This window comes from Muntiacus reevesi, chromosome X (genome assembly GCF_963930625.1).
Source record: "Muntiacus reevesi chromosome X, mMunRee1.1, whole genome shotgun sequence".
NCBI classification, from domain to species: domain Eukaryota; kingdom Metazoa; phylum Chordata; class Mammalia; order Artiodactyla; family Cervidae; genus Muntiacus; species Muntiacus reevesi.
This window is the reverse complement of record NC_089271.1, coordinates 36,061,621-36,074,200: the sequence shown is the minus strand read 5'-3', so window position 1 is coordinate 36,074,200 and position 12,580 is coordinate 36,061,621. Positions and strand designations below refer to the sequence as shown.

Below are 12,580 nucleotides of genomic sequence, written 5' to 3'. Positions count from 1 at the left end.
CACAAAGAGTAGGACAGAACTGAGCGACTAATGTCCTAAATGTAATCACAAGGGTTCTCATGAGAGAGAGATGGAGGGAGATTTGGCAACCAAAGATGGAATGCAACAATGGAACCAAGAGCTTAGAGGGATATGAGCAAGGGGATGAAAGGAACCACTAGACAAATGATACAGGAGATCTCAAAAAACTTAAAAAAAAAAAAAAAAAAACTGGACCATCTATTGATGGAACCATGCTCAAAGAAGATTCCTGGGCTTTAGGTCAAAAGACTGATAAATAAATGTACAAATAGTTTTATGTTAGAATGACATTTTCAATTTTGCGTTTTAGCCAACTTTGCCAATTATGAAACCAATTACTATTCTAATTGCTTTTCATGAGGGATTCTCCTACAAGTTGGTTTATTTTTCTATAATTTATTAGCTTAAAAACACAAAAATAAGACACCAATCCTATAAAGATGCAAAACTCCCATGACATATAAGTATTACTCCACTCAGTCTTTCCTTCCATACTTATAAAAAATATATTTTATTATTTATTTTTGGGTGAGCTGGGTCTTGGTTGCTGTGCAGGCTTTTCTCCAGTTGGAGAGAGTAGGGTCTACTCTCTAGTTGCAATGTGTGGCCTTCTCATTGTGGTAGCTTCTCTCGTTGCAGAGCACAAGCTCTAGGATGCATGGGCTTCGGTAGTTGTGGCTTCTGGGCTCTAGTGCACAGGCTTGGTAGTTGTGGTAAACAGGCTTAGTTGCCCCTCGGCATGTGGGATCTTCCCTGACCAGGAATCAAACCCGTGTCTCCTGCATTGGCAGGCAGATTCTTTACCACTAGGGAAGCCACCTTCCATACTTTAAAAAAAAAAAAAAAAAAAAAAAAAAAAAAAAAAAAACAATAATCTTAAATAGTAATGTGCCTGTCATCCATAGCATCCTGTATGTCCCAGGTCATGCAACATTCATCTTATAAAATAAGGGCCAAGGTCTTTCTATACTGTGGTTGCCCTCTGTAGCTGGTACAGGATTCTCTTTGCACCTACTTTCAAACATTTCAATTTGCATCTTTCTTGTTATCTTACCTTACCTTAAAAAATCATATTGGAGTAAATGGTGTCAGAACTCTCCTGAGACCTAGCCTATTGTGTTGCCCTGGGCCACCCAAAGGGATCTACCCAACCAGAAATGAGGGAAATTAACTACTACCTCCCAGCAAAATAATCAGAATTTCCTTTTTCTTATTCAAGATCAGAATAACTAAATAACTACTTCTGGTTTGACTATAGTGGACTGAAGTGAGGAAGGCAGTGGGATCTCAGGAAGCTGTTGATAGAATCATCTAAATGTTCTAGTAACTAGGAATTGGGCTTTTCTCAAAATGTCTTATATGGAAATTTTGTTATTATTGGGGGAAAAACGTTCTCTATTTTGAGGGGCAGATTAGGAAAAGTCTGCAGCTATTGATCAAAAGGGAAGATTAATAGGAAGGAAGTAAATATTGTACAATAACATTTATTATGGAAAAGACCCTGATGCTGGGAAAAATTGAGGGCAGGAGGAGAAGAGGGTGATAGAGGATGAGATGGTTGGATCACCGACTCAATGGACATGAGTTTGAGCAAACTCCAGGAGGTAGTGAAAGACAGGGAATTCTGGCATGCTGCAGTCCATGGGATCACAGAGTCAGACACGACTTAGTGACTGAACAACAGCAATAGTTATTAAGGTAGGACTTAACAAAGTCCTTATCCTTGGGCTTCTTCCCAAGGATAAAAAGAGACTTGGTCACTCTTTTCCCAGTGATGATGGATTTAGGCAAAAGAGCTGAAGGCAAAATGACCAACAAACATTCAGACTAAATATAGGGCAAGTACAAAAATCACTGAATGTCGCATTGATTTTTCCATCTGAAAGCAGGATGTTTGTTTGACTAAAAGATTTCAAAATTCCAGCGTCTTAGATTAAGAGTCATAACTCTGAGCCTTAAGAGAGATAATTGTGATTTAGAAGCAAGAGCACAAAATGAGGTTTCCGAAGACTTGAATTCTAGTCCCAAATCCATTCTATATGTAGGTGAAGATACTTAAACTCTCAGAGCTGAGTGAATTAAGATCTGACACTTACTAGATTCTAATCTAGTCCTTGACCCTTAGCAGCCATGATCTTGGGTACAGTGCTTAATCTTTCCTAGCCTTGGGTTTGCTATTTGCAAAACAGGAATAATAATAGAACCAAAATGTAATAGGTAGAAGTGATGATTACATGGAATAAACGTGTAAAGACCATAGCACTGTGGCCAGCATACAAGTACTCAACAAATATTAGCTGTAATTATTCATTTTGTGGGGAGGTGGTTAGAGAGACTGGCAGGAAGGAATGAGTGTCAGAATTGGTGGCATCAGCCCTTGGAAAGGAGCTATTTTTTAAAATTGTATTTACAATTTTTCAGCCTCTAAAGAAATGCTGGTGCCCTAAGGCATAGTCCTGGATGACCACACCCTAGTCAAATTCTCATCACAGACCTTGCTCTTTGGAATGAAGATCAGGGTCTGTGAATACCTTTTGTGTAGTCCTCATTTTGTTTAATCAGAAACTGGACAATTAGCCTGGGGAATAAAAGAATACGAAATACAACTTATATGTATAATAATTATTTTAACTTTTATTCTAGTATTGACAGGACCATATTAATATTGACTGTCCTTTTCCAACAACTGAGAACTGCTTAACCACAAAAAAGATCATCCAAATTTAATGAAGTTAGAGCTTAGAGAGTATGCCTGTTTGGGACCTCCAGAAATTTAAATCTGAGACAGGATTATAAGAGGTTTGGGGGAAGGATGGAAAAGTAACATCTCTGAAAGATAAATGGGGGAGGAAGGCTTGGGCAGAGAAGACCTTGGTCCTGAGATGCTGATTTGACACTTTTGAAAGGAAAATGAGGAGAAAGCACATCAGAGAAAATTTCATAACAAAACACAGATCTGATCAAGTTTCAGCTAACCCAGTGGAGCTCCAGAGCAAAGATTGTTCCTTAGACTAAGTCTTGCCTTGGGCAGGAATGGCCAGGCTCCAGTGCCCCACCATGCTCATTCACATGGTGGGAAGTTGCCCATCAAGCATGCATAGCCCCCTCCCACCTCAAAAGCTGAGGTGCATCCTGAAGATGATAGAACTAGAGGCTGCCAGCTACACCTACTGTTTGTAGCTGAACAACAATTTTCTTTCTTGAAGGAAGATCTGAGAGGCATACCGCCAAAGAGAGTTTCCATAATATATATACCCTCAATATATTTTACTATAACAAGTGTTTCTCCTATTTTTCTGCTTTGTTGTGTGCTGTGCTTAGTCATGTCCAACTCTTTGTGTCCCATTGGACTGAGCCTGCCAAGCTACTCTGTCTGTGGGATTTTTCAGGCAAGAATATTAAAGTGGGTTTCCTCCTCCAGGGGATCTTCCTGATCCAAGGATTGAACTTGTGTCTCCTGCATTGCAGGCAGATTCTTTACTGCTGAGCCATTGGTTACATCATTTAATATTTTGTAATTTAAATCTTTATATTTTTTCTTGAACATATTTTATCAAATTCTTGAATTGCTAATAAATACCAAATTACCAATTATAGTTGTTCAGTGCTAAGACGTGTCTGACTCTTTGTGACCCCATGGATTGCAGCATGCCAGGCTCCTCTCAACTTCACTATCTCCTGGAACTGCTCAAATTCATGTCCATTGAGTTGTGATATTATCTAACCATCTCATCCTCTGATGCCCTCTTCTTTTGCCTTCAATCTTTCCCAGCATCAGGGTCTTTGCCAGTGAGTCTGCTCTTCACATCAGGTGGTCAAATTATTGGAGGTTCAGCTTCAGCATCAGTCCTTCCAATGAATATTCAGGGTCAATTCCTTTAGGATTGACTGGTTTGATCTCCTTGCTGTCCAAAGGACTCTCAAGAGTCTTTTCCAGCACTGCAGTTTGACAACATCAATTCTTTGGCACTCAGCCTTCCTTATGGTCCAACTCTCACATCCGTGCATGACCACTGGAAAAAACATAACTTTGACTATATGGATCTTGTCGGCAAAATGTCTCTACTTTTTAATATGCTGTCTAGGTTTGTCATAGCTTTCCTTTCAAGGAGCAAGTGTCTTTTAATTTCATGGCTGCACTCACCACCCACATCGATTTTGGAGCCCAAGAAAATGAAATCTATCACTCTTTCCACTTTTTCCCCTTCCCTTTGACATGAAGTGATGGGACCAGATGCCATGATCCTAGTTTTTTTAATGTTTAGTTTTAAGCCAATGTTTTCACTCTCTTCTATCACCTTCAAAAAGAGGCTCTTTAGTTCCTCTTCACTTTCTGCCATTACAGTCGTGTCATCTGCATATCTGAGGTTGTTGATATTTCTACCGGCAATCTTGATTCCAGCTTGTGATTCATCCAGCCCAGCATCTCGCATGATGTACTCTGCATATAAGTTAAATAAGCAGGGTGACAATATACAACCTTGTCATACTCCTTTCCCAATTTTGAACCAGTCTGTTGTTCCATGTCTGGTTCTAACTGTTGCTTCTTGACCTGCATACTGGTTTCTCAGGAGACAGGTAAGGTAGTCTGGTACTCTCATCTCTTTGACAATTTTTCAGTTTCTCGTGATCCACACATTTAGAGGTTTTAGTGTAGTTAGTGAAGCATAAGTTGATGTATTTCTCGAAGTCCCTTGCCTTCTCCATGATCCAGTGAATGTTGTCCATTTGATCTCTGGTTCTTCTGCCTCTTTGAAACCCAGCTTGTACATCTGGAAGTTCTTAGTTCACTTACTGCTGAAGCCTAGTTAGAAGGATTTTGAGCATAACCTTGCTAGCACATGAAGTGAGCACAACTGTACAGTAATTTGAACATTCTTTGGTGTTGCTCTTCTTTAGGATTAGAATGAAATCTGATATTTTCCAGTCCTGTGACCACTGCTATTTTCCAAATTTGCTGACATATTGAGTGCAGCAGTTTAACAGTGTCATCTTTTAGGGTTTTAAATAGTTCAGCTGGAATTCCATCACCTCCAGTGGCTTTGTTGGTAGTAATGCTCCCTAAGGCCCACTTGACTTCATACTCCAGGATGTCTGGCTCTAGGTTAGTGACCACACCATCGTGGTTATCTGAGTCATTTAGACCTTTTTTGTGTAGTTCTTCTGTGTATTCTTGCCAACTCTTCTTAATATCTTCTGTTTCTCTTAGGTCCTCACTGCTTCTCTTCTTTATCATGCCCATCCTTGTTTAAAATGTTGTCTTGATACTTCCAATTTTCTTGAAGAAATTTCTAGTCTTTCTCCTTCTATTGTTTTCCTCCATTTGTTTGCATTGTTCATTTAAGAAGGCCTTCTTATCTCTCCATAGTGTTCTCTGAAACTCTGCATCCAATCAGAATATTCAGATCAATTTGGACATAAAATAATAAATCCAGTAATCAAATGAAAGTGAACAAACATATGCACCTATTAAAGATATAAAAATTATCTTTATAATAGGGTTAGCATTTGTTTTTTTTTTCTTTTAGCACCTTCTGTATGTGAAACATGTTACCAGTGAGATGACTAGGACAAATTCCTACTTCCAGGCAGTTACAGATTATCCAGCCTATAGAGTCTGTTTCCACACTTACCAACATACATACCCTTTTGCAGTCTGTCCTCACTGAAATCCCCATATGCTTATTTGACACATGCAAAACAGAAGTGAGTTCAGAAAGTCTGGTTTGTAAAAATACACAAACAGAAGAACCACAAAGGTTAATGGAAAGAAATTCAGGATGTTCAGATCTCTAAGGGCAATGACGGGTCTCTCACCAAAAATGTTCCTTTCCCTTTTCAGTCTAAATACTTTGTGTGGAGGACTATTGCTTTGGTTCTGTGGCAATTCTATTATTCTTAATAGCCAGTTGTTTCTCAGTTCCATCATAACTCAAGTAAAAAGAAGAAAAGTAATTTGGTGTAAGTCACTTCAGGCCCACAGGCCAATTTACTTGGATTCCACTCAGGTATGTTTATTTTAATAACTGATCTGAAGGCACGTGGAATACCACAGCCGACCAAATTTTAAACAGAACAGCATAGAACTTAAAAACTAAGCACGCATGCAGCATGGAATAATAATCAAGTTAGGCTTCTTAAAATGCTAACTGCCAGAAATACCTGAAACCAGGAGAGCAAAATTCGCAGGGCTACACACGCTGAATATTCCTGTTTCTCAGAGGGGCTTTTAAGAAGGTTCAAATTCTGAAGTGGCTCCCTAAAGAAGCAGGGTCAGAGATGGGTCTTATTTGACATGTGTTCTTCTTCCCAAGATATTTGGGTAGGTTTGTTTAAGACTTTTCGTTCTTTCTTCTCTTTACTTTCTTTCTTTCTTTCTTTCTTTTTTTTTTTTTAAAGAAAAAGCAGATGTTGTCAACAAAAGGCCAGAACAGCAAAAGAGTTTGTTCTCTGGGAAAGGGCTGCGCTGTAACAGTGGGCAACGCTTGGAAAGTCACCAACCGAGTTCTGGCCTCACACAGCATAGACGTGTTAACTAGGGTGCCCTGCACAGACGGTCTGTGGGTGAGAAATTTCCATGCGGCTCGCCTCTGGAGCGCCAAGGGCCATGCAGGACGAGGCGAGAGGCCAGTGGGTGGAATAACATGTGGGGAGACGGGCATGTGAAAAGGTGAAAGGGTAATGCAGGACCCAGAGTGGTTCCTGGGAGAGGCGTGCTGACGCCTGGGGTGGCTAGCTTGGCCCCACGCCGAGCTGGGCTCTCTGGAGTGTGAATGTGCATGGGGTGCACCCAGGGGCCTCGATGACTTCTCGTGCCAGTGTTATTTATAAACAGATCTCCAGACTGGAAAGCTCTAACCCAGTGCCCGGAGCCTTAGGTCTTCCGTGCCCAGGCGGCGGGCCCCGCCCCTCGGTTTCCCAACCTGCCCGGCCCCGCCCTGCCTCTCCTAACTCCTCCCGGGCCCCGCCTCCGCCGCTTCCCACAGCCCTTCCCGTCGGCTGCTGGCTCCAGGCTCCCACCGGGCTCGGCGGAGGTGGAAGCGCGCAGGCGCCGTTGGCGGCAGGCGGAGTGCGGAGTAGCGGCGCGTGGCGCGCGGTGAGTGTGGTGGGCACGCGGGGCTCGCAGCCGCAGATCGTGGCTCGGGCCAGGCGTCCTGAGAGGGATTGGAGTGTGTGCGGGTGACGGCTGGGACAGCCGTCGGTCCCGTAAGGAGAAAGCTGCCAGACGTGCGGCAGCGGGATTGGCCGCGCTGCCGGAGGGTGTCCGGCTCGGCTGCGTGGGGAGCAGAGTGCGTGATGGCAGGAGCGGGCGAGGATACGTGGAAGGGGAGAAATGGAAGGAAAGGGCTCCGGAGGCTGAAAGTCTGGACTCAGGCTTGGCAGGACCGGGAGGCTCGCCAAGGGCTCTGGAGGGTGTCCCAGCTTCAAGTTTAGTAGCCCCCGCTTGGTGCCCCTGAGCGGCGGGCGTCCCGGGCCCATCCCTTCCCCCGCGCTGCCGTCCCGGAGTGTGCAGAGTTGCCAGGAGCATTCCTCATCGCGGGGGGAGAGGATTTGGAGGAGGTGGGCTGTCGCCCCAGGTTTGTGCCAAGGAGGGCGTGGCACTCGTGTGACTTTCTTCACCCCGCCCCCGGGAATGTGTCCGTCTTCTGGTACATTGTGCTCATGGACATTGCAACAAAGGCTAGGACTGTTTTCTAGGCAGTGGCGGGTGACAGCGGGGGCGAGTCGGTGGAGGGGGGAGAGCCCAAGGTCGCGGTGCGGCCTTAGGGGACGGGGTAGCGAAAGTAGGGGGGCAGACATGGGGGGAGTGGAAGGCAACAACCCTCCTGCCTCAGCTTCTTCCTCCTTTCTGGTCCGCTGATTTTGATCATTGGTAGAAACAGCCTCGAGAGGGATGTGAGTGGAAATTAGTGTGTGTGTTCAGACTGGCTGCAGCCATTGGTTTTGTAATTGTGCTGTTGATGTATTTCTAAGTGTCCCTTAAGGAGAAATGGGAAACTAATGGAATTTAAGAGGAAATAATTGAAAGGAAGGATGAAGAGGTGGTGTGTCAAAACTTAGAGCTAAATTAATGCCTTGAGATAGTCCTAGTATAAATTCAGCCAAACTTTGAAGGATGTGGAGGTGTGAAAGTCAGGGTAAGTGGAAGCTGGTTAGGGCGTGGTTGATTTTTTCAATTAAGAATGGATTTGTGTGTGTGTGTGTGCACGCAAGATTACATTGGGGGATATAAAACACCAGGGCAAGTCTTGTAATTTAGGATAAGGTTCTGAGGCTTTCATTTCCAAGCATAGGGTTTTTATGGAAAGTAGTTATATGTGTTCCCAAGCATAGATGTTGATATTTTTACTCATTTGTTTAACTTAATACAATAAAACAAACTGAGCTTCTTCCTCCTCCACCCCTTTCCCCTGCTTGTGAATACTGTTTTATAAACATTTACTTTCCGATCTGAAATGTGTTTAAAGGCACAGTCCGAACCCCCAGATCATAAAGTGGAGGATTTCTTCTTGCACTATTGTCATTTTACTCTTTCTTTTCCTGTTATTCTAAGTTAAATGCCACTAACATTACCAAATTTGGGGAGAGAAGTATTAGGGATACATCCCTTTTCCAGTGCCTGATGAACTCCTGTTTATCATTTCAGACTCAGCCCAGTTCACTACTTGGAAAAAATTGGCCAAATCTTCCAGAATGTATTGGGCTTCCCACGTGGCTCAGTGGTTAAAAAACAAAAAAAGATCCACCTGCCATGCAGGGGACTTGGATTTGATCCCTGGGTGGAGAAGATCCCCTGGAGGAGGAAATGGCAATCCACTCTGGTATTCTTGCCTGGAAAGTCCCATGGACAGAGGAGCCTGGTGGGCTACAGTCCATGGGGGTCTCATAGTGTCGGACATGACTGAACACGTATGCACTCAGAATGTATTAATCACCTCTTTTTCTGTCAAGCTAACACTACTGGCCTTTTTTCGCTTGTTACTGGAGCCTCAGTCTTCTGTATTATCCCAGTACCTGGGACTAATGGGTATGTACTCTATGCCTAATAAATGCACTTACAGTTAGATGTTAATAAGTGCTATTAAAAAGATAGTAATTCACATCACATAAGGCTCATGGGATAATAGAAGAAATTCAGAATGCTGAAATTATAGTGTTTGAACACCATTATTTAGAATATGGATGAGAAATAAGCTCGGAAATATGTTCCCATGTATTAGTCTGTGGAGATCCCTGGGTTGGCAAGATGCCCTGGAGAAGGAAATGGCAACCCACTCCAGTGTTCTTGCCTCGAGAATCCCAGGGATGGGGTCGCACAGAGTCGGACATGACTGAAGTGACTTAGCAGTAGCAGTAGTCTGACACCAAAACAAGCGAAAAGCCAAGGCAAAATGATTAATCATTTGTAGAAAGACACAAATAGAATGCTACTGGAATTTAGAAAATTTGTAAGCAGATCAGGCTGACCCAATGCCAGCTTCCGGAGGGTAATGTAACTAAAGAAGCTATAACCGATTAGACCAGTTACACTTATCAGTTGTATTATACTCCTCCTAAATCATAAGGTGACTTGAACATTTGGCTGGGGAGTCTCTTCACGCACAGTGTCCTCAGTAGGCTTGGCCTGACTTTTCTGCCAGCAAGTTCTCTTAACTCTACCAGCATCCCTGGCCTTCCAGTCACCTCCAGCTCATAACAGAAATTATCTTCCTTTTGCTCATTACTATTCAAGCTCCTCACCCTAGCAGCTGGCTTTCCTCTGCTAAATGGATTTACCCACTGGAGAGAACATCATGAGCAAATGGTTACTCAGTTTATAAGTGAATAGAATTGATACTTTAGTTTTAAAAATTAGTCAGAATCTTCCCTTAGTTGGCAGCCTGGATGGGAGAGTTCCGGGGAGAACAGATAGATGTATATGTATGCCTGTATATGTTTGCTGTCCACCTGAAACCATCACAACATTGTTCATCAGCTGCACTCCAATATATATAATTTTTTTCTTTTTTTAAATAAGATAAAGCTTAATAAAAAGTTTTGTTAAAGAAAAGGCAGAAAACCTGTTCTGGCTCTTAGTACATTTCTAAATTTTCTCCCCTCACTTAATTTATCCTATCTCCACCTAAATGTAAAAACTTTTTTCTTTATGTCATTTTAAATATATATATATGTAATATTAACCATTATTCCCCCCAAAACACTCCAAGTTAGTATCTGGTTTTGTCAGTAAAACTTGGGAATCAGAATGAATAGCCTCCATGAAACTAAAAAAAAAAAAAGTTCTACATCCTTTGTGGTCTGTAGACTACTGAAAAAAATTTCCCAACCACTGTGATTAAGGCTTTCTGCTTAAAACTTTCCTCACCTAGACTTCCTTCCCTATTTCTGGTTTCTCCTCTGATTCTTTGACCAGTCAACCTCAGTCACTTCCACTGAGTCTTCTTCTTAGGGTTCTGTTCAAGACTTTCTTTCCCACTCTTTGCAGGAGACAGTGATATGGTGATCAGTGGTGTCAAATTTGGAGGCAAGAGTTTAAACATCTTTCTCAAAGTGTCAGTGTCCTTACCTGTAAAAATGATGATTACGACACCTGATAAGTGAGATCAGATGTGTTAACAGTTTATCAAAGTATCTAGCACATACTAATTGCCCTGAAAATGGTAGCTACAATTATTTGTAATTGTCATTTCTTAGGACACCTACTTAAGCACACCATGGGCTTCCCTGGTGGCTTAGACGATGAAGAATCTGCCTGCAGTGCGGGAGATCTGGGTTCAATCCCTGCATTGGGAAGATCCCCTGGAGGAGGGCATGACCACCCACTCCAATATTCTTGCCTGGAGAATCCCCATGGACAGAGGAGTCTTGTGGGCTACAGTCCATGGGGTCACAGAGTCTGACATGACTGAGCGACTGAACAAACACTCATGACAACTACTATAATTTCAGTAGCAGTTAACTTCAAAATACGAATGTGTTGACATCTCGCTTCATTCACGCTTCAGTCCTGTGAATAGATTCCTCCCATATTTCTAAAATCAGGTGGCTTAGCACACTGCTTTGCAGACATCAGCATGCCTAATCATCACAAGATTGCATTGATTTCTGGACCCCATCCCTCGAGTTTCTGATGTCTGGAATGGGGCCTGAGGAATATTCATGTCTTGTAAGTTTCCAGTTGATGGTGTTGCTGCCCACCCTCGGATCCACACTGAGTGGCACTGATTTAGATGGCATCAAGACAGATTGGCAGGGAGGAGGGGAAACCAAAACAAAAAGACCAAGATGTTATTGAAGAGAGGAACATGCTTAAAATTGGTGGTATCGGATGCCTTGGAAAGTTCAGAAAGGATACAACTGAGAGAACACAGTTGGATTTGTGTTCTGATTGGAGCCTTTTTATTTGTTTTTCATGTGTATCAGGTGCAAAGTTGATTTAATTATACTCCTCAGTTGGTAGAATATTAACATTATTATGACCAGAAAAAAAAGAAAACAACATATGGCAGGTCTTTGAGGTAATGGTTCTTAATATGGGGGTGTGCATTAGACTCTGTTGGGGAGCTGTTTTCACCAACACACTTAGGTTTAGTGTGTTTGCTAAAGTGCCTTCCCCGTGCAAACTGATCAAGTCAGAATTTCAGAGTGTGGAACCTGGTCATGAAAAAATTCCAGGAGGTTTTCATGTACACTCTAGTTAAGAACCACTTCTTTGAATAATGTTGGTCAGGAAGTAGAGGCAGTGAAAAATATTTTTTTTTCTAAATTGTTGATGAAGGAAGAAGAGAAGAAAAAAAACTGGAGTTTGAGATTTTTAAGAGATCAAGAAAGCAGTATTGTGAGAAGGGCTGAAAAGCCTACTGGAATGTTTGAAGGTGTAATGCTAAGTGGATATAATTGATAACATAGAGAACTGGATTCAGAGGGCAGGAGGGACTAGAATCAGGCACCAAGAGAATAGAGGGGGAAAGAATGAGTTAAGAAAAGTAAATCTAAATGTAGAGAGGGGAGAAGTTGAAGGAACACTCTGTAAGGGAGGTTTGTTTGCACACTACTTTTCAGTGGAACTTAAATAGGCCATGAACTCGATGGATTTTTCAAGTTTAGTAATGCTGGTTACTAAAGTTCAGGACTTCAGCTACCTCTTATGGTTGCACAATTGTGTTTTTTTCCACCTTTTTTCATTTAGAAGAATTTTTTGAAGTTAAGTTCAGGCATGCTCTGTCATAACCCCATGGCCCCAGCCCTTGCCCTAAAACTGACATAAGTATATGATTATTATTCTTCAAATATTTGTGTGCCTCTCAATTGCCAGGTATTATTCTAAGCACTCAGGATATAGCATTGAATAAAATATTTGTATTTTACTGGACATTTTTGTCCTCAAGGAGCTAACATCCCATTTGAGGGAGGAAGAAAATAAACAACATTAATAAGTAAAATATGGGTGTATATGCACTCTGTGTGTGTGTATATAGAGTGTATATGTGTATGTGAGTAGAATTACAGTGTTGCATTCTTTAGAGAAATACAAAGTAGGGAAAGTGAATAGTGGAGC

The 12,580-nt window shown here is 42.2% G+C and overlaps 1 protein-coding gene and 1 pseudogene across 1 annotated transcript in view; both read left to right on the top strand.

Annotated features, from left to right (window-relative positions):
- The first annotated feature begins 7,008 nt into the window (after nt 1-7,008).
- The window catches only part of PRRG1 (proline rich and Gla domain 1), a 144,925-nt gene continuing 139,353 nt past the window's right edge, over nt 7,009-12,580 (top strand). The window contains exon 1 of the mRNA XM_065915830.1: nt 7,009-7,117. The gene's annotated coding sequence lies outside the window, so the exon portion shown is untranslated. The remainder of the gene's footprint in view (nt 7,118-12,580) is intronic.
- The window catches only part of LOC136153742 (transcription factor E2F6 pseudogene), a 71,096-nt pseudogene continuing 65,555 nt past the window's right edge, over nt 7,040-12,580 (top strand).